The sequence below is a fragment of the Rhea pennata genome, chromosome 5 (assembly GCF_028389875.1).
Source record: "Rhea pennata isolate bPtePen1 chromosome 5, bPtePen1.pri, whole genome shotgun sequence".
NCBI classification, from domain to species: domain Eukaryota; kingdom Metazoa; phylum Chordata; class Aves; order Rheiformes; family Rheidae; genus Rhea; species Rhea pennata.
In genome coordinates, this window is record NC_084667.1 from 66,529,597 (window position 1) to 66,551,888 (window position 22,292).

Below are 22,292 nucleotides of genomic sequence, written 5' to 3' on the forward strand. Positions count from 1 at the left end.
CATCTCAGCCTCCATTTTGAAGGAATGCAGCTGAAGCAAAGAGAGGGAAAGAAACCACTGGTTCCCTGGGAAAACGTCTGAGTTTTATTTCAGACCATAAACACTGTAGGTGGCTCTAAGGTCTGGGGAAATGCAGATGAGAAGGATTTGTGGGAACATATTGAATTTCCAGCAGCCAAAACAATAAAGAACAGTAAGTTTGAGGCACCTCTCCAAGTAAAAGTAGGGCTTCACCAAAGTGGGACAACAAGCAGAGTGTCTACCAGCAGTCAAACACCACATGCCTCTGTGCTAATTGCAGGAGTTTAACATCAAACATGGGAGAGCTGCAGTATTTAACTTGGTAAGACAGAGGCAATTTACCTGCTATGGTAGAGATGTAGCTGAACAGTATAATTGGAATGGAAATTGAGTTTAGCTTTCAGGGGTAAAGAAGTTGTGAAGATAGAATGGAGCACTGGCACAGGTTGCCCAGGGAGGTTGTGGAGTCTCCTTCTCTGGAGATATTCAAGACCTGCCTGGATGCAACCCTGTCTACCATGCTCTAGGTGACCCTGCCAAGTGGGGAGGTTGGACTAGATGATCTCCAGAGATCCCTTCCAACCTTACTGATTCTATGATTCTGTAAGGAATGCAAACCTGATATCATTAAAAATATTGCTCCATAGTAAAGATGCACTTGCTATAATCCCTCTTGGGTTGCGGATTCCACTTTAAAAATGGCAGCAATACACTGCAAATCACCCTGGTCCACAGGATGCAGCTCTCCAGTGACACAAAGCAAATTTGGAGCGGGCATGATAGAAAGACATAGGAGCAAGTTCTCTGGGTGAAAAGGAAATCATGTCAATTTAGAGAGAGAGGGATATAATGAAGTCATCTAGCTCAGCACCTGCTCTTTAGCTGGGCTGAATTCCTAAGAGATATTAATTGGCTGAGGAGATCAGTGCCTTCACCTGATGACCTAACTAGCTCAATTCTTGTGGCATTTAAAGGCGTGTGCAGAGCCTTCTGTACAAACCTGGCTGCTGTTAGGAAGATTCAGATTTATCAGAAACATTTACTTTAGCTATTTCCAAAATTGTACTCAATATCTTCAGAATCCTAAAAGTTCATTATTTTAGGCCAAGAAGGAATTGCTATGATCAGCTAGGTAAACTTCTGCAAAGCAGAGGTCTTAGAGCCTAGGCTAATAAGGTCAGAATTAAGGTGTGGAGCATCTCCTTTGGAAAGGCATCCAGTTTCACTTAAAGACTCCACATACCTGAACATATTTTCCCCCAGACAAGCATAAAAAAAATACACACCTATTTTCAGGTCAGAATTTGTTCAGCCATATCTTCCAGCTAATGGATCTTCTTTTGAAGTTATTTTTGTTTGCTTGTTTGTTTTTCTTCTGGTTATTTAGCTTTTTATAAGTCTATTAAATCTGGTCTAAATTGAATTTCCAACTGCCTTTGTGATCCAGATACTTCAACAGTTGCAGACTGATGTATGCCTACCTATAACTGCATAGGATAGCTTCTGATAATTCAGATCATCTGTGATACATTTAGGGACTGATACAAATTAAGCTAAAGCAAATGAAAAGGCTCCTCTTGATCCAATAGGCTTTGAACTCATCTCCAACCTCTCTGAAACAGCAAGTCGTATAGCTAATTAAAGGTAAAGTGTTTGGCTAAGTGCCTACAAAATTCATTGTCATACAGACTGGGGAAATCAGAAGACAAATATTGTGTATATGCAAAGTATCAGTACCCTTAATAATAAAAAGTTTATGCCTGACAAAATTTTGGGGTGAGGCTTAAAAAGTGCAGGCTCAAGCTACTTTTCGCACGGGAATACCTTGGGGACTGTAAAGAGCAGATGGAAAAGATCGGGATAAGGGGAATGAAGGAAAGCTCTTCATACTACCAAACCCAAATCTGTGCTGAGCGCTGGGGATGCAAGCTACTGTCACTTTGCTCTTAGCTGGTTGCACCCAAACAGGTAGTCTTGCAACAAAGGCAAACTGTTTCCTACGGGGAGAGGCTGTGCTAAGCAGAGTGTGTTCGGCTGTCAGCTGAACACACCTCAGGGAGGGCTTCCGAACAATCTGCTTGTCTTCCCTCAGCGTCAGGCTCTGTTCCCTTTCCTCCCCCCAAACCAGCACAATGCCAAGGAAGTGATATGGTCCACTCCTTCGTGCAGCAGAATAGTGATGGTACCTGGCCTATGTCTGAGGAAGGTCGTTTGTGCATTTTTTTCCTCTCTGTGGAAGCCTAGGAGAGGAGATCTGGTTTTACTCTGCCCTCTCCAGCTGAGCACGGCTGGAACAGCAGTAGTGGTTGCCTGCGGGTCTCTGCTGGGAATAGATGTCGTTCCAGCATGGCACAGGACAAGGTAGGCAAAGATCTGTCTCATCTGGCTGCTCTTGAAATCCCTTATCCTCCAAGTCTACTTTGGTCCTTGCAACTTAAGCTAGGCACTACCTCTTGCTCAGGGCAGTCGAACTGCACTACTTCTCACCCTTGGGCTTATAATATTAAATATTCCCACAGGCCCAATGTTTGTTTTCTTGTGGTTTGTGGCTAGAGGCAGAGAGACATTTCAAATCATGTTGTTGGCTGCAACCAGGATGGGTCCAAGCTTTTTCCCACTGACTTCAACAAGAGCCAGATCAAACTGGGGACTTTGAGCAGGGAGAAGGTTCCTTTGGTCCCATTTCAGCTACAGGCAGCCCTGAGCATCTTCAGCCATCAAAGATCCTCAGAAGAAACCACAAACAAAAAAGTTTTTCCTACATGGATTTTTGGGGATAAACAAAATATAAGAACTGCCATCTAAATAAAAGCTCCTCTGTTAATGGCCACACACTGCAGCATCCCTTCTGGTTGGAGACCCTGCAACCTGTACTCAGGCTGAACATTATCCTGTCCTGCTAACTCCTGTCATACTTTGAGGGTGATCTCCGATGTGAACAAGAATGGCAAACCAAGCTCTGCTCACAAGCAGGCACCTGAGTGCACTGTTTGCTGGGACTGTTGTTTATTGATTTTCTCTAGAGCCCTGGGAGCTGTCAATGTGCTGGGGACAATTCTCAGCTACCCTAACCTGGTGGCTCTTGGTGGAGGTCAATGGAGCTGCACCATCTTCTGCTAGCTGAGAATTTGACTCCCCCACACGTGTCCACCGTGCTGCTGCGATCCCTTTATTTGTTAGCTGTGTTGTGAGTGCACAAGGCCATGGCATTATGCTAGGCGCTGTGCGAAGACAGCTTCTGCCCATGTAAAATAAGATGAAGAACAGGTAGTCACAGACCATTTAGGAGCACAAAGGGACTTCTCTGCTCCTGTTATTGCAGTTATTGAACCTGCTCTGCAGAAAGCTTTTGTTATGCTCACTCCAAAGGAAGCAAGGTTTTTCTGTCTGCAGATGAGCTGGTTTTGATCTCCATGGAGGCCTGCTCCAGCCACACTACATGGTGAGGAATTGTCCCTGAGGACACTGCAATGCAGGCTGCACCTCCATAAGCTGCAGGACTGATATGGGAAAGTAACTGAATCAGAGAGCATCAGGATGGAGGAAATTGTGGTGGAATATGGAAAAGGTTTGCTTCCACCATGGCACTAAGTTCACTTCTTTGTAGTCACAATGAATCCACACCAGGGCTTTTGTCTATTACTTGTTGGCTAGCAGCTTGATTTATTTTTTTTTTCACACACCCAACCAACACAGCTATGTTAAACCTACCTATCCAATGCAGTGTAAAGGTTTAGTTTCTTCCTGGGAACACCACAGTTTTCTATCCCATCTAATTTTGTGGTACATTCCAGCAACCTCAGCTAATCAAAGAATAAAATAATTCAGTGCAAAACTGAGCTTTTGCAACTGTTATTGACTGTTGATAGTGATGCCAGACTGCAAATCTTCAGTCTACTATGTTAACTGTAACAGCCCAAAACCATACTTGCTAAATTTCACCATCCTTCCCCTAGCAACTCCTTGTTTCACTATTTTATCTATACTGTGCTCCAGGCCACAAGTAAGCTCTCTATTGTGTAAGAAATGGCAAAAAACCTTAGAGGAACCAAGCAAAAGAAAGGCTATCTGTGCTCTACCGAGGTAAGGTAAGGTCCAGAAAGATGGGATGATTCACCTTAGATTGCTCAAGAGATTGACAGCAAAGCATTTCTGAACTTCTGCAACCTTCACCTACAAAGCCCTTTCCCTTGGACCAGTCCTGGAGCTTTCTCATAACACAGGAATGCAGCATCATTCTTAGTAACATAAAATAGATGAGCCACAGGGAGCATGCTGGTTGAGAGAACATCGAGACCAGGGAGTTCTCAATAAAGCCAAAACAGCTAGTGTTTCACAACGATGTTATTCTCCTCTCTGTCCTGTTTACTAATTTCTCAAAAATCTGAGTCTATTTTTTGCCTGGATCCTGCAGCTTCTTACCCAGCCCTGCAGGTTTTCGGCTTTGTGCTCCTTCTGACTATGCAGTCATCTCCAAATGCTCCTGCAGACCTGCCATGTGGGACTGTGCACGAGCCCATCGGCTGCAGTGTCGTGCCTCTGATGCTGACTTGTAATCACTGGTGCTTCTAAGAGAAATCATGATAAAATATTTCTAGGAATAACCACCCCATCTGGTATTTTTGTCTTTCCTGCTCCCATTTAGTGTTGGGTAGATGCCTGAATGCAATATCATAGATAATTCTTGTTTGCTTTTTGTCTCAGTAATGTGCAAGATCAGCCAATGTTTGTCTTCATTAGGTACATTTCCAATCTTTTTTTTTTTTGAACTCCACTAAGTAACACTTGCTGTCTCTCAAGATGGTGAGTCCCAGTGACTGTGAGTATAGGAATGTAACATCTGTACACACAAGAATGAAAAGGCTTTACTGTTTCCTCTGGTAGCCATGGAAAAAAATTGTGGCTGATCTTCACTTCTTTACATGACCATAGTGCCTGGCTGTAGTAACTGAGACCTCAGTTCTCACCTTCCAGGAGTGAAGATCTGAACTGACCCCTGGAGAAAGCAGTCTTGTTCATTTTTGATCAGGGAGGGAGCTGAATTAGAGTTGTAGACTTCTTAGTTCAAGCGCCCTAGGGAAACTTTGTGCTGAAGTGCTTCTGTTTTTCACCATGAGGAATCAGGATTCCGATACTTCTGGTGTTTTTGCAGTGATCACATTCATAACACCTCTCTCTACCCAGGGAGGAAATGCTCTGCATGTCAGTCTTCTGCAAAATGAAACATCCTGCCAATAAAAAGCCTGGCTAATGACACCGTTGCTGGTGAAATGTGGTCTTTTCACTTTCTTGTGAGCACAGAAGACCTGAGCGGAGCCTTCACTCTCGAGAGCAAATATGCAATGCTAAATCATCTCCTGCACAAGGACACCAGGCTTGGCTGCTGCTGACTTAATAGGGGAGTGCACAAAGACATATCCGCAAAGCCTGAGCTCACTGCCTGCAGACACTGACCTCCACATCATCTTCTGCCATGGTATTTCACATGGAAATCTTAGGAAAATCAGTATTCCTTTCCCAAATGCACCCAAATGACCCAGTCCTGAAGAAGACGTGTAAGAATATTTGAAACTGCAGCCACACCATGTCACTGGAGAGAATGTCAGAGACAATGAGAATCTTGTGTTACTGCATGGAGACATGGAAAGACAGACACTGCACAAGTCCAGTGTGAAAACAGTGTGTATATGGAAGGTCATGGAAGTAGTCATTAAACATGGAAGTTACTATGAGTTCAAATCAACTGAGAGAAGACAAGGGATTTCCCAGTGCCAAAGGAAATGAAGATGCTTGAATTACCTAAGGGAGATGTGCCTTGTAGTGCAGGTCCCACTGAGAAAAGATCGCATATAGCACCCTACACATTTGGAAGTCCTGACTTAATCCCAAGACCATGGGTTGATATTGCAATAGCACATACCTCCTACATAGAGATGTTCATGTGTGCAAATCCACATGCTGCAGGCTGGAGAGTGAAAAAACAGTGTAGAGAAGTAGGCTGAGACAAGACAGAGATCCTGGGGGAATTTTACAGCTGCTACTTCCTCTGCTGTTGCTGCAATAGGGAACATGGGATGTTGCTCTACTGAGCCTCTTTCATTCTTATATTCCCTTTTATGTACAGGTGTCCTCTAGGTAGAGGAAATGTCTTCCTAGGGTCCCTAGCAAGCTCTCATCCCACAGAGGAGGACTCCCTTTTGTCTGAACTTCATAAAATGTCAAGTAGGGTGACAAGTAGGAACATGAGTTTCAAATATGATATTGTCAGATAGATGACACTGGTTCTGTTTACTCACAGGGGCAAACTCACATAGCAGGTGTCCAGAAGGAGTATCTGCCAGTCTATTCATAATGGGAAGAGCTAGGGCTTGGCACTTTTACAAAAGCTGAAAAGTATCTTCTTGCACCGATGGTTCTTGTTCAGACATTTTTGTTTTCTGATCTTTTGAGTAGTAATAAATTCACCATCATTGGTTGTCTTGCAGCCTTTTCTCTGTGACTTCAAGGAAGTGACTTAAATTCTTCCTATTTCTAGAATATGACTCTTAAAATTTAATAGAGCTGTTGTGAAGATAATTAATGTGTATGAGGTACTCTCGTGTTAAAACTGAGGGTCAAGAAAGTATCTAGATACACTCAGGGGAAGAGAAACAGCATCCTTAGATTCTGAAGAATCATTATAGTGATTATATGCAATAAAGCAACAATACTCCAACAAGAGGAACATTCAATAAATATCGGTGAATAGCAGGATCCAATGAATATCGGTGAATAGCAGGTTCTTTGCAGAAACTGCAGCCAATTCATAGGAAAGCAGACAGTCTAAATTCACAAGAGAATATAATCCCAACACAGAACTTTATCTGCCTTGATCACAAGCCAGTGAAGACTTTAATCAGACATGTTAAAACAAATCCCTTTGCTATTTCTGAGTTGTGTCAAGGGGAGAATACATTTCTCTCCTTAAAGAAAAACCTTAAATTTTCTTCTGGACTCACCAGTAAATCAACAGCCAGAGGCAGCTTGGCAGTGTGTAGTCCTCAAGGAAGGTTGCAGTTATCTCTCTGCTAAGCTTAAAGGTGGTCTAAACTTTTGGGAGAAGGGCCTGTGCCTGGAGGTCCTCACTGTCACCTGCGAACACTCCTTTGGGACGGGGGCTGCAGAGTGCGTGGTGCTGGGTCTGGTGTTACATTCACTTCGGGCTGCTCCTGTTGTTTGTCATTCATCTTCACTTCTTTGTGCTACCCTGAAAAGGGCTTTTCAGATCTGAGCCCTGAAATAATCGCCAACAAAACACAGAAGGGGAAGGGCAGCAACATGGTCCTGCCTCACAAACCGTGAGAGCAGTTTTAGCATCAGTTCATCTGTCTTGTATTAGCACAAAATCATGACCGTGGTCACAACTATGTGTCCTCACCTCACTTAGGCGAGGGCCACATCCACTCCACCCTCTGCTCCTTCCTCCGTACTCCGTGGAGGTTATGACCATTGACAGAAATGCTCTACCCTTTACGCAGAACTGCATCTTTCCAAGATTATCCCAAGATTCTGTTTTCCCGCCCTGTGGCACTAGTCCCCTGCCAGATATAATGTACATTCAAATTGCAAAATGGTCTTCTGCAGAGTACGATTTTGTAAGAGTTAGTCACTACACTTAAGCAAACTTTTGTTGCCTTTATCTTAAGTTCACAGCTATAAATAGGGGCTTTCATAAAGTGGTGTCTGCAGTAGAAGTTCTGGCATAAATAGCTTTTAACATTTTGAATGAGTGAAGTTTGATGGGAAGCCTACTGCCTGCCTTAGCTTGGCAAACTCTGCAAACCTGTTTGGGTTTAAATATACAGATATCCAGCAAAATGAACTGTTAGCCTGGCTGAGACCATTTCAGCTTATTTCATAAGTGACTTAGACAGATGTTTAAAGGATTTATGTAAGGTTGGCTGAAGTCAAACACAGGTGTAAGAGATGAAAGGGGAATGGGAAAAATGCACTGTGATGATCATTTTTCCATTTCTGTATTTTTTTTTCCTCTGGCTGTTGATTCTAGTGCCCTTTCCATGCAATGTCTGTGCTGTGAGTCACTGAGAAAAAAAAACAAAACTATTTTTATTTACTACCAGTAAGGAATGAGGTTTTACGCAAAGCTGTGCTGTAGCTGTACTCTTCTCGTGTTTCAGATATCTGGTTTATTTTTGCTTTACTTCAGCTGCTTTTTTGCGTGCAAGATGTGCTGAGCAGACATTGCCACTCTGAGGAAGGGGAGGAAATGGAAGGTGAAGATACTCATTGCAGCCTGGTAATTATTTGACTTTCCCAGCATGTTGTCCATGACCTTTGCACCCACGCCCGTGCCAGCCATGGGTGTTTCCAGCGGTTATAACGTAAGCCCTCCCATCTCGTAGTGCCCTTCCGGCGCTCAGACCAAGGCAGTTTGAAATGCTGGGTCAATATGGAGCAGTCGTGTCGTGGTCCTCTAGGAGCCTTCACCAGCTACACATCACTTGCGTCCTTCCCCATGGGGTTCTGCATGTGAAGTTTGTCTATGACCAGGCACTCTGCTGGCACCCCAAACCCTTGCCCCCCTTTTCTGGGAAGGTTGGGTAAGTAAGGACAGGGAGACAAGAGTTGCTGAGGTCCTGGGGGGAACCACACGAGGTGTCTGGCCACCATGCAACGCCTCAAGCATCCCTCTCCCAGCAGGGCCACATGCCACAGAAGCCCTCTCAAGTCAACGGCTGTAGGATAAACACAGCCAGGCTCTCCACTCCTCCAAACAACTCGCCGTAATCCGAGCCTGTTAATGGTCACTCGAGTCACCACGAGGACTTACTGTTGACTCTGGAATAGCCTTCAGATTTGGCCTTAAAATAGCACCCACAAATACACTGTGAGCTTCTGTGATCCCCTCTGAAAAACAATTACTTCCTCCTGGCTCTCAGAGAGTGTGAGTCAGGGCTCCTTGGCATGCCTCAGACACATGTTTTAGACACACTTCAGGCAGTAGCCCTGATGCGGTGACAGATATTTCGAATGGTGTCTTCTCTCTTGAACCACTCCCTGAAGATGAAGGCAAACCCTTTGGCTTGCGTTTGACCTTGGCTTTGCCTGCCCTCGGCTACACCCTTTCCTGGGTGACCCAATGAAACATGAAACTCTCTGAAAAGTTCAGAACACGAAGAGGGGATCTTTAACCCGGGATGGCCAAGGGATGGAGAGTGCCCTGTTTTGACCCCCTTTCAATTATCTCCCCTTTGCATTTCCACCTTCAAGGAGACATGATGATGCAAAGCATGAGAAGGACATGGAGAGGACACTGGTCCTGGAGCTGCACAGGGCAAAAAGGTGTCAGGGGACATATTTTGGGGGGCAAACCCCAAGCAATCAGCCCCCCCTGTTAATTATGGAGTGATGCCTGCAGCCAGCCCCACTCGAGCCCTGCCGCTGCAGCCAGCAGGGACGGCCGCGAGGCACCAGCCCGGTTCCTGACGCAGGGCCGAGGCGCAGCGACCCGCCGAGGGTTGTCCGCGGCGGCTGCGATGGAGCCAGGAGCTGAGCTCACATCTCCTGGCTCCCCGGCCGGTCCCCTACCCACAGGGCCATTTTTTCCTCTCCGTTACGCCTCATTAGCACTAGTAAGCACTTCTGTCATCAGGGACACGCACACTCTGGAGGGGAGTGTAACAGAAATGCCTATTAATAAATGATATAATACTTTCCAGTTTTCAAGGCTCTCCGTGGCGTCCGCTCAGCAGCCCTGGCTGAGTCAGGCTCTTCTATTTACACCCGCAGCGCTGCCAAACCTGTTGTTTTCTCTGGTCTGCCATAGCCTGGGCTTGCCCAAGAGACGTGCCCAGAAGCCGAAGGGCTGCTTCAAGCAGGGCTGGCACACAGCGCTGGGCAGGGGGGTGGGCTGGGCCGTGTGGCTTTGCATGGGAGAAGAGGGGCAGCTTTCTGACAAATGTTTCGTATTAGCCGTGAGAGTCTCCGGCTCGGGGCCGGGACTTCCATCTGCAGGCGCAGAGCCGGGGCGGGCGCTCGCACGACGCGTCTCAGAGTTATTGCTCCATTCTCCGCACAGCGATGTCGCACGGCGGGACGTGTCTTATGGGGACATTAATCCACACGGCGACGGCCTTCGTGCATCTCGCCATCCAAGGCAGGTATTAGCTGCCTCTATAGCATATACCCCAGTGGGTTTTATTCCTATTGCAGCGTAAATCCTGGGGTTTAGAGCCTTTTAAAAACTCTCCTGTTTAGTTTTACCCTTCCAGAGCCCAGTTCAGAAGGTGGTGGAGAAAGCCCAAACCCCTTCACCCTTACCCCATGTCTCAGTTGACTTGGGGGGGGGGGGCGGGAGGAGGAGGAGGAGGGTGAACTGCAGCTTTGATGATGTCAGAGTTATTCTCCAGGATTTCCCATAGAAAGTGGTGGTAATGATGGGATTCAGTATGTTCTTCCTTCTTTTCTGCTGGTGCTACAGCGATTCAGGTGCTCAGTACCTTGTTTTTCTGTTGTCTGCCAGGATCCCCAGGGCCACATCTAATACGTCTCTGCCACCAGCACCCGAGTTACCATCACCATTTGCATCCCTGAAAGGCAGCTGGGATCTGCTCCCCTAGTCCTTGCTGTTGGCTGAATTTACACCTACAAGAAGAAGAGTAAATGGGGAGGGAAATGGGGTTTCGCGCTCAGTATTTATTTTTTCAAACCAGCTTTATTTCCAGAAAAAAAAAAAAAAGCAAAAGTCCCAAAGCAAATGTTCCTGCTGTCAAAACAACAGTGAAAACCATCAGCCACTTTCACCTGGCCTGCATGTGGCCTCGGTGAGCGGTTAACGCGGCGTGCGGCCGTCCCACCGCGATGCAGGCAGTCCCTGCCGCCACTCTGCTTATTAGCTGCAGCTGCAGGAGGCTACCCGAGAATCACCTTCCTCCCCGTGGGGCACAGCTCACCGAACAGCCCCCGTTTCTAATCCTTTTGCTCCACACCAGACTCTCTAGGGCACGGTGCAAGGGCCAGCTAGAGCCTCGTGTTTGCCAACGAAGCGACACAGCGTTATTGCCCCCCATGCCCAACCATCTCCTTTCGGGAGGGCGATGTGCCGTCACCTTAGGATGCCGCGTTTCAGCACCCTGGGACACTTCCCGCACTTGGTGCTCCTGTGTGGGTCGGATCCCCCTTCCAAAGACACAGCCCAACACGTTCCTCACGCCGGAGGCCTCTCCGTTGAAAAGTAATTTCCCTGCTCAGGACCAAATTGCATTAACTCATTAAGCCTGCACATCTTGACCCAGCTGCCACTCTTAGAAAGGTCCCTCACTTAACATTTGACAGGAATGTCAGCAATTTGGACGCTTAATGAAACCGGGGAAGGGCTTGTCACTCTAATAGCGCCTCTGACTTTCACAGCTCAGTTACCTGGCTCAGTGCCCCATCCCGGCACGCCAGCCGACATCATGGAGCGGGGCGGTCGCACCCTGGTCCCTGCAGCAGGCGGCATCGGTGGCACAGGTGATGTAGCAAAGGTTGATTTGGTGAAATGGGTGAAAGGCTTGGGGTTAAGAAGCTGGCATTGGAGGATGAGTCCTGTCTGCCCATTCTGCCCGAAATGGCCCCCACAGGCAGGGCAGCTTCTTGGGACCAGGTTCATGGAGAGAAGAGGAGTCCAACTCCTGTTGTCATCCATCACCATGGGCACCCACATGGCTTTGAGACGTGGGACCTAGATCCCAAATGGGCCTTATGCAGGACCCGCTCCTCACCAGTGTCAGAGGGCACCTAAATATATCCTAGGATGTGGGACTCAGTGCATCAGTTCTTTTCCTCTGAAGCAGGACCCAGCAGCACTTCCACCACTCGGTGTGGGCAGATCATAAATGCCTTTTGAGGTAGGGATTGCCTCTTAAAGGACCTAAGTGTCTCTGACTATCCCTGGGTTATCTGGGTATTTCCATACCATAATAATAACACTAATAACATTGGTAATGGAGATAACAGCAAAGAGCAATGGAGACCAGCTTTGGCTGGTCTATGACAAACACTGGTATCAGTCCTTCGTTACTGTTAATCTAACTGAAGAAAAGCTCTGAGAAATAGGATGATTACCCTTCAAAGAAAGCATCACCTGTCTCAGAGAGGCCAACTGAAAGTGTCAGAAGGCCATAAATTTTAGGATGATCTCTTTTTTATGTTTAGGAGAACACTGTAGCCCCAGCTTAAATCTCTCTTGGGCAGTGTCTACAAAGTGGTATGATTTTCTTCCTAGGATACGGAGTCAGGACTCTCCAGCTCAGTAAAACCACATAGCCGGCCCCACAATCCCCATCAGTTTTAAGGGACATCGTTTGCAGACCACGATCATGTACAGATAGCTTGAAACACATCTGATGTCTGAAAACTACCAGCAAACTCTCCTCTGGATGTCAGTAAGACTGGGTCTGTATTTAACTCTTGTTTAATATTACTCCTATGGTGCTGAATAGCACAAATCTTTTCCCATTCATTCTGGAACTGGGCGTAATTGCCAGTGCCGTGGAGAGATGTCCCACCGGCTTATGTGCACATGCTAAAGAAAGAACCTCAATACAATAGTAATCAAGGAATGAGAACATTTCTCCCACTGCTACCCCTTGGGATGCAGTGGAGTCACTGTACTAAATACAATTCTTTTCTGACTAGAAAAAAAAATCCTCCACAACTGGAAGACAATAGGCAGCCAGGCCTCGTGCTCTCCCCTGGCTTTCAGGGGCCATGTGTGGTAGATGTGTGAGGCTGTTCTTGATACACACTGAATTGGCAGTGTCACAGATGGCTGATTTCTCCTCTGTTTTATGTCCAAAGATTATTTTGGAAGCTGAAACCTCATTTTAGCCATGCATAAAAACAGTCCCTTGAAGGACAGCTTGCTGTACTTCTAGGTTGATGTCTACACGTGTGCTTATCTGTTTTGGTTATCAAAGTGACATAGTTTCTCTATCAGTCATGGAAAACCCATTTAGAAAGCTGAGAGGAAATGAAGCTGTATTTGAATGATGAAGTGTTTGCATGTCTCGTCTTCCCACACTTTCAGACTTGGTCATTGACCTCACACAACCGCAGGGAAGTTTAAACTGTCCTGGACACTCAGGTGTGGCCCCAGATGAGCCATTTTGGTGGTGTGTACACTTTCATCCCCCTTCCAATGACCATGTGGTGCCAAATGGGGGGACTTCACGGCCATTTTGATCCCCTTGGATAATTCCCTCTCCATGCTTTTTATAGAAGAACTAGCACGTGAAAAGCAAGGAGGTATCTGAATGTATGAAATTTCTAACCTCCTGCAGCAAGGGGAAAGGTCCCACCTTCATCCTCACAGCACAAATGCTGCAATACCAGCAAATGCACCTACCCACCCCATCGAGAAGAGGTGAAAGGAAGGTCATATGAGAGATGTAGTCTGGTCGCAGTGGGGCTTAATGAGACCCTACACCAGGCAGAATCAACATCTCAGCAAGAAAGAGGAAGCAAGTGGTTAAATACAAAGACTTGACAATATGTGATGTATGGGATGTCACGTTTGCTGCCATAAAAGGCCAGTGTATTAGCAGATCCCAAGGCATTCACATTTTTCCAACTTGACGTATGTCCCAAACCCACGGTCATCCCAATAGGCTATCAAGGACCCTCAGCACAGAAGTACTGAAGAGGATGGAATTATCTTCCCTGCATTATCGGTAGGTTTTTACCTCCCTCTAAAGCCTGGCCTGGTGTCAGGGAGCTGGGCCAGGGAATATTTTGGTTCAGGGCTGGCTGTGGCTAAGGTTATAGCTCAAATTATTTTGGTTAGAGTTCAGCAACATTCAAAATAGTGGTTTGGCTGGGCTGCAGTTCAAGAACGAAAGTTGCTGCTCCAACTGGTTGCTCTTCCTGCTGAACACGGCCGTTCGGTCAGCGCGCAGATGCCCGTGTGATCACACGGGACGTGGGAGTGGATTTTTGGGGCACTCATCTGTGAAGGAAGGACTGCGTAGTTTCTGTTTAGTCTAGTTATAAATGTCATACGCTATATAACCTTCACCATTTCATTGTAAGAGCACGTCGCTAATGGATATCTACATCGGGAAACTTTTGTGGCTAGGCAGCCAAAATTTTACCTTCTTCACTTTCAGCCCTTCCTTATAACTATTTAATTCCTCAGGATTTATGTCATTCCAATATTTGTTTCATTCTCCCCCAGTTGCTGCTAGCCAAGCCAGTTATATTTCATTTATTTTAATCTTTCTTCCAGAACTTCCATTTTTCCAAGCTGAATCTTGGTGATTTTTTTTTCCTGATGTAAGGCAAAGACAATATTGCGTTATGTCCAAAGTAAAAGTTATTTTATTAATGTGGCCAGCTGGGCTAAAAGAAGAACTTAACCAGAGTTGATCATTCTCTTCGTCGTTTAACTTTGATAACACTGACAATGAAAGAAACTTAAGTTTCTAACTTACACTGCCGGCAGATTTCTCTTTGCCATCTAATGTCTTTAAAAAAATCAAATAGAAGCATTTGTTTTTCTTGGTCTTGCTGAACTACTCTTATGTAACTAGCACCAGCAGTGTCACGTAACACAGAGAAATTGCTATTTTGTATGTAGGAACTCAAAGCTATTTTTTCAGTACCACTTAGGTCAGTTACAGATATTTTCTACTCATTACCATTTATAATTTTGTGCATAAGAAATGAAACTTTGAGCTGAGTTACCCTATGCGGAAAGGAATACTTAGCTGAATAAATCTGAGTAACTGTTATATCAGTGAACCAATCCCATAAAGACCAAGAGCAGGCAATTAGCAAATATTAGGGAAGATCCTTTCATACACCAACTGATATGACGTGTTAGAATTATTTTTCAAATTAAGGGGGGGGAAAGCAGTTTATAGAGTTGTTTTATCAATAAAGTGTTTTTGTTTGCTTTCTAATCAACTTGCACTAGTCTTTTTCCAAGGAATAAAATTTCTCTTTGAATTAACTGCAGTATTGGCAAATAGACCCGTGCTTGCTAAACATTGGATTGGCAAAAGAGGTAGAGGTTAAATAATGGCTAAGCTCTTCTTGTGTTTCTTAAAAACACATCAAGCTATTTCAGAATTTAAATAAATAAACAAGCTTTGCTAACCTTTCTATAAAAATCTGATTTATCTTTGTATGGCTACTTTTGTTCTCCAAAAGCTAGGTTTTCCATAATATATGATTTTTCAGTAAACAAAATATTCCAGTCAAACCTTGGCAAAGCACTGGAAAAAAAGACCAAGCAGATAAATTACCATAACGTGGGTCCATTTTGAACCACACAAAATGTTTTTTAAAGTACATTTTACCTTTTTGAGAGGTTCTACAATCCACTTCATTTTTGACCTGGAAAGATAGATTGGTCAGGAGCGTTCATGGCGCATTTTTTACAAATAGGCTAAGCTTCCTAGATAAAGACTCTTCAGAATATCATAGGTATTGGCAAGGAATTCATCAATAAACTTTACATATTGATGGTGCTAATTAAATACATTCTTATGTAAGAAGACATGACTTTGTGGCACATACCTGGCGAGTATACAACTACACCAAGCTGAATACACATGTTAAGGAGGAAGAGCAGGTGCTTCCACTGACCACACTGCTTGTCTGATGGGCAAAGACATCAAGTGACAGGTTTGTGCTGATTTAGCAAAGCTTCCTTGAATAGTTGGGCTGGGCTGAAGCACGCTTGGCCCGTTGGTCACACCTTGCCATATACTTGACCTCTCGTGGAGATCATTGGGACCCTGCTCCACTGTCACTGCTGGCATTGCTATTTCAGCAGGTTCAGGCACCTGCTGAGCGTGTTGGAGCCCATTTCCCAGTGCAGAAACTGCCTGTTTCCATCACAGCTGGGGTCAAATGGTGGTGTAGGCCCTCAACATTTCCTCTCACGGTGGTTTAGGGTGGGAGATTCCTGCAGAGCCTCAGAGCGCTGGTTTCTGTGTCTGCTCAAAACGGTGCATTTGATTTTCCGTCTTTCACTCTTGGGAATGGAGCCATTATATCCTTTTGCTGCAGGAGGCTGCACAGCTCTTCCCTCCTGATGAAGGAGCCCTACACAGATCCCCTGCTTGGGACCTTGCAAACTTCCCCAGCCACTTACCCCAGCCCAAAACTTCCCCCATGATCCTTTCTGCAAATCCAGCAGCCACCTTCCCACCCCACGGCTCTGTTCCCTTTCATCTCCTGCTTCTCCTCCCTAACTCATGAGCTACCTTTGACTTTCAAATGCTCATATTCCAGTCCCTCCTTCTCTGGTGGAAACTTTAACAAATGCACCAACATCTGCTATAGTTAGTCATCACACTTAATGTACAGGATATTCCAGCTGGCTTCACTCTCCTTTTATTATGTATTGGAAAGAGGTTTCCTCTACACTCCTCTGGCTTGGCCAGACACACACCCAGACTCACCTCCATGTGGTGTGGACACAGCTGGTGCACCACAGGATACCCCTTCGCTGTGCACTGGTGGCACCCCTGGCTGGGTTTCCCAGCTGCTCTCATGGCCAAGGTGAGACACATCAACTGTGGGGTCCTTCCTTGCAGAGACCTGATGTCCACGATGGCAGCTTTAGTGAGGAGAGGAGAGGAGAGGAGAGGAGAGGAGAGGAGAGGAGAGGAGAGGAGAGGAGAGGAGAGGACCTATGTCAAGCACTGGAATGGCACTGGAGAGTGCAACTTGTGTTCAGAAGGATGGATTATAAAAAGAAGTTGTCATGACATTATTTCACAAAGCAAAGCAAGAACATGAAAAAGGAACGAAGATTTAAAAATTTCAAGGTGCACATATTGAAGCAGTGGCCTGGCTGGAAAGCAAGCAATTTGGGGGCGTTTAAAGCATGCTAGACACATCAAGTGTGCAGTGAAGAAAAACACAGCTACAACAGAAACACAGTGAGGCCACATATATATCTTGAAATAGGTCTTGTGGCTGACTTCACACATGATCTGTGTCCTCAGGAGTTTCCATTCAATTCCCTTTGCAAGACAAGTGGTTTATTTGCTTTCCTAGATAAATACGGACCCACGTCATGCACTTGTTCCCCAGACAACACTCTACAAAGGAGCATTTTTCTGAAATCTTTGATCATCTTCAAAAAAGAAATAGCAGATGGTTAACACAGTTGTCAGTTTTCTCTAATTGCTGGTGAAACTCCTGTGTCAGGAGGATTTGCAGCTGCTAATGCATTTTCCTCATTTTTAATGTGAAATCAGTAAATGTAGAAAGTGTGCTTCTGAACTCTGAGGTGTTGATACAGCCTCATGCCGTAATTCGGAGTCTTTTGCTAAACATTATCCTGGATGAATAAAAACTCTCCTAGGGCAGCTGTGATTTTTTTTCAATAGATTTGGTGGCAAATATGTAGGCTCCTCCTAAAAATTTTTCAAGGATATTTTCCTTCAGTGCCCAAGAACTTCCCATTGCTTCAGAGAGTGTCTGGTTTCACTCTAAAAACTGATGAAGAAGGCGACCTGAAAACCGTGAGTTTGGTTACCTGCAAACAAGTTTGGTCTACTGCAAAACAAGGACACAAAAGATGCATTTCAGGTTCGTGTGAGATAGGATCTGTGCTTTGGACTTGCGTTGGAGGTGCAAGCGACAGGTACAAAGGAAGGGTTTCTTGGCTGATTTCTACATACGTTGTGCAAAAAGGACCAGGAAGAAAGATGATTTCTTTATTTCAGAAGACTCTGAGATAACAAAAATGATATCTCACTTATCTATGTGATTGATAGTAAAGAAACCCAATTGGAATCTATTTAAGGTTGTTTGGTACATTGAATTTGAATTATTAACCAAAAGCGGAGGAGTCATTCCCCTTAAAGCGAGTGACATCATCACAAATGGAGCTACAGACGCTCTTAATAAATTTCCCGGAAGGTAGTGCAGTGGCAGACAATGTCTTCGAGGAAATGGAGACTGGTCATGGAAGCAATAAATATCTTCTGCACTGCTGTAACCATGAAGTTTGACACGACAAAATATAAAAGAACCCCCAGAAATTTGTTGGGAAAAGGCTGCTTTTCCAGTGAGGAATGTTAGGCAGTCTTTCGAAACAGTAGCTCTTAAAGGTTTGAACACGTGTACAGCAGATCTTTTGATGCAATTGCTGGAAATTTTAAAAGTGAGATTAATTTCTTTGTGGCTAAAAATACATTGGAAAATGAAGTAAGAAAACTCCACTAGAGGCAAGTGTCATCCTTTCCTGAACTCACGAACCCGGTAGTCTGCTATTATGAGCAATATCTGTGACTTTAAGTTCAAGAAATATTCAATATTCATCCAACCTATTCTGGAAAATTCAGGAAACGATTAATTCAGGTACACTAATAGTCATACCGCAGATGCTTGGATGTGCTTCACTTCAGACACTTGCCACTTTATTTTAACACTGGAGTCAGCAAGCAAAAGAAGTGAGAGTTTTATTTTTATTTAATTGCATGCTTAAAAGTAGGCCGCTGTCTAGACACCACGTAGCACATGCGTAAGTATATGCTTAGTCTGAGTACAGTATCACTGTATAAACTCTGGTATATGGGAGAGCTCATCACAGATGTACAAAGATTTGTAATGAGACTTACTTAAAAATGTGAATTTGATAAAAAAAAGGGGGGGGGGAAGTTGTGATGAATATTGACATGAATCTGCCAAAACATGTGTTGACTTTAGCCTTGCTCCTCTTTAAAAAGATTCGTACGCACAAGGAAGCCATGCTTATTAAAAAAAAAAAAAAAAATTGCAATGCTTAACATTGTAACATAAATTTCTTCTTTTAGTAAAAACCCAATAAGGCCCAGAATAGTGGTGAAACCGCTCAGGTTCACAGGGGCAGTAACTGAAACGGGCCAGGTCTTCAGCCGGGGTAGAGCAGCGCAGCGCTGCTGGTTCACATCAGCCGGGATCGCAGCTCCTGTCCTTCCTCCTGCATCACTATTGTTTTAATGCACACACTGTAATTTAAGCCAACATGTTACAGTAATTAAAAAAATACACAAATGACAAAACTTGACTCAAAACCCACCATCCTTCATGGTTTACATTTCCTACAGAGGGAGTTAACTGGTAAGATGTACATGTTTATTGGTTTCCTTCTTTGTGCTTTTACAAGTATTTTTCTCTTTGATGATCTAAACCATATGTCGAGGTACTTTGGAGGATTATTTTATCAGTTCCTCTGCAGTATGAGAGAAATACCAGGGCAGAGCCCATAGGTTTACACACACACACGCTACTAAATCATTCCTTGTTCCTGAGCAGCCAAGCTGCCATATTGATAAATAGTCCGTGTCACATTAATTTAATTCTGAATCACTCTGAGACAACGTTTTGTTACAAATATAAATTTTGTGGTGTAATGGAATGTGTTAAGCCTTTAACAAATGAACATTTAATGGCTGCTCATGAAAAAAGCATAAATAATCAGAAGTAAAATTAGCAGGACTGGTAATGAGCGTACGACGTGCCACCTCGCAGCCCTACTTCCCAGGGGCAGGGGACAGGTGGGATCAGCCTCAGAGGTGTCTCCTTTTCTTGGGTGTCTTCAGCTGGGCTATAAATGGCTGAACTTAATGTACAAAGTGTTAGTACTGGGGGGAATTTCCTTTATATATATATATATATATATATATATGGATATATATATATAATATATATATATATATATATATATGGATATATATTATATAAAAAAATTAGAAAAATAATCTGTTGGATCATTCTTTGGTAATAAGTAGGAAAAACAAGTCTGGTAGCTTCACTGCACCTGTCTTTCCCTCTATTCCTCTCTACCTTCACTTTATTATTGTTACTTCTTGCATAGTCTTTCCTTAATTCCCTCCCCTCCTGCCTGAACCCTGCCGATATCCCACTCTCAGGGAAAAAACCCTCCTCCCCTCATTGCAGGTTCATCACTGGCTCATTTTGGGCCTTGGCTGCGTGGCTCCTTGGCTCCTCCGTCCCTGGGACCACGGGGCAGTCCCTGCTCCAGGCAGTGCTTTGCTGGGCTGCTCCATCCTCGCCGGGCTCCTCCGCGCACAGGTTTTTGGAGAAGCTGCAGCTTCTGCATGCAGGAATAGGGATCCGTTAGTCCCCGGGTCGACTCCAGGGCGAGAGGTTAAGCACCAAAGTGTTGCATGATTAGTGGCAGTCACTGGGAAGAAGTTTTAGTATCTGTGACTACAGGCAGTTTGTGGACGGGAGCCAAAAGGCTCGCTTTAAATATCAGAAAGTATCCCTAAAATTGCAAGCCTGTTCTTCTGAGACCACGCCACTCTGAGAACTGCCAAAAAAAACAACACATAGTGCATAAATCTGAAACAAGCACTTATTCCAGCCATGAAGGGACCAAACGACAAAAGGCTTACCCAAATGCTTTTTATTTGCCTTAACATTTACTCAAAATTATCCGAAAGCCTCGGTCCTCCTGCCTTTGCCAGCACACGCTGCAAGGGTTCACGGGCAGTATCTGCATGGGATTCCCCATCTCCCCGGTGGTGGGACTGCTACCAAGGTTGATCAGATTCATCGTTTATGGCTACGAGGCAGCAAAAAAACATCCCGCGTACGCCTGGTTTATCTCTGTTCCTTTTCTTTTCCCTTGCACTGAGGCCAATAATTCATGCGCCGCTAAAGCACCTCCTCTGGCCTTAGCCTGAAAATGTGAAGGTGCAGAGAACCTCATTCTTGTTTGTTTATAATGGTTAAAATTTGTGTCTTAAATCACCTGGGTTCTGCTTCCAGCCTCTCTGTGGTATGAGACCTTCCTCTCCTGCATGGACCTGGCCAAAAGCAGGTCTTGCAGAGCTGAGCAGGCTGCTCCAGCCCTGAAGCAGACTCTTTCTTGACCTTTTTTTCATGCCTTTGCTCATGCCATTTAGCGCACAACAGCTACCAACACCCTGTCTTCACGGAAAAACACCTTCCTCCGTCATTTCCTGTCCTTCAGTCATCCTCATCATCCATAAGTTGTCTTCAGCCCCCTTTGCCCCCACATCCCTTTCTGTGCCATTTTATAGCTGCTCCTTGTTGTCCCTTTCTTCCAGTTAGCAAATAAACCGAGCTCCTGTTCCGTGTTCTCCTTATCCGAGGCATGGGGTGGTGATACGTCCTCAAGGTCCACTGTAAATCAGCGAATCTCTCTCCCTAGGATTTGCTCACGATTTGAAAATCTTACTTGAAACAATTGACTTTCCCCTAGAGCACCATATGCAACTTCAATATATTAGTGGCGAAGGAAAATATGCTGCGCTTGGCGTTTACAATTCCCACTCTAATTTACCAGACAGGTGTTTTTGAGGAACAGCTCATCTGGCAAGAAGAAGGAGGGTCGCTGGGTTGGGGCTTTCTTTCTCTCTCTTATTTTCATTAAAGGGGCAGACTTGCAAATAGTAGAAGCAGTTGCTTGGATGAACACCGTCTCCCGGTACGAACAGCCTGAGGGGAGCAGGTCAGGAGAAGACAGCCGTGCTTGCTCAGAAAGGGCCCAGCCACAATCCTTGATTTTGTATAAACTATGCCCTGATTATCAAAGTGAGCCAGGCTGCCTCCCCGGCAGGGACTCCAGCGCTGCAGGACACCAGGATCTCTCCCTTATCCCTGAGAAACAGCCTTTCTCTGAAACTTTCTTTCCATGGGGTATCAGCTTCACTGGTCCCAAAACTTGTGACTTTCATTCTTGCCAACCAGCCAGCAGTTTCTGCCTTAGAGAGAAAAAAGAAGAAGAAGAAGAAAATTAAACTAAGCTAAATTAATCCTGTTCTGAGAGCTAAATATGGTCAGGACATCTGTGACCTCCCCCGACTTCATCCTGGCTGAGCTGGGACAATAGCTGCAATATGCCACTCTTTATTGTTGAGCCTGGAAAAGATTTCTAATCCCAGAATAACACACGCATGCACACATGCACGTAGGCGCACGCACACACACACACACACAAACGTGTTGTTAAACTTGCATTTCAAGTCCAAAAGGGAACAGTTGGCAGCAGGGCTGCCCTTGTGATTTCTGAGGGATGAAAAAGCCCCCTCTGCTTTATAAAAACTGTGTGTACACAAGGGTTTTTCTTTCGTCTACAGATGTCCATTTCTAGTGTTACAAGGTGCAAATTCCGAGGTTCAGCAGACGCTGGAAGCTGTGTTCTCTTGTTGAAATGCCGGTATGTGGTCCGTGTGTCTCTGATCTCCATGGTTTCCTAGCATGACATCTTTCATCATCATCATCAAGTTGGAGGA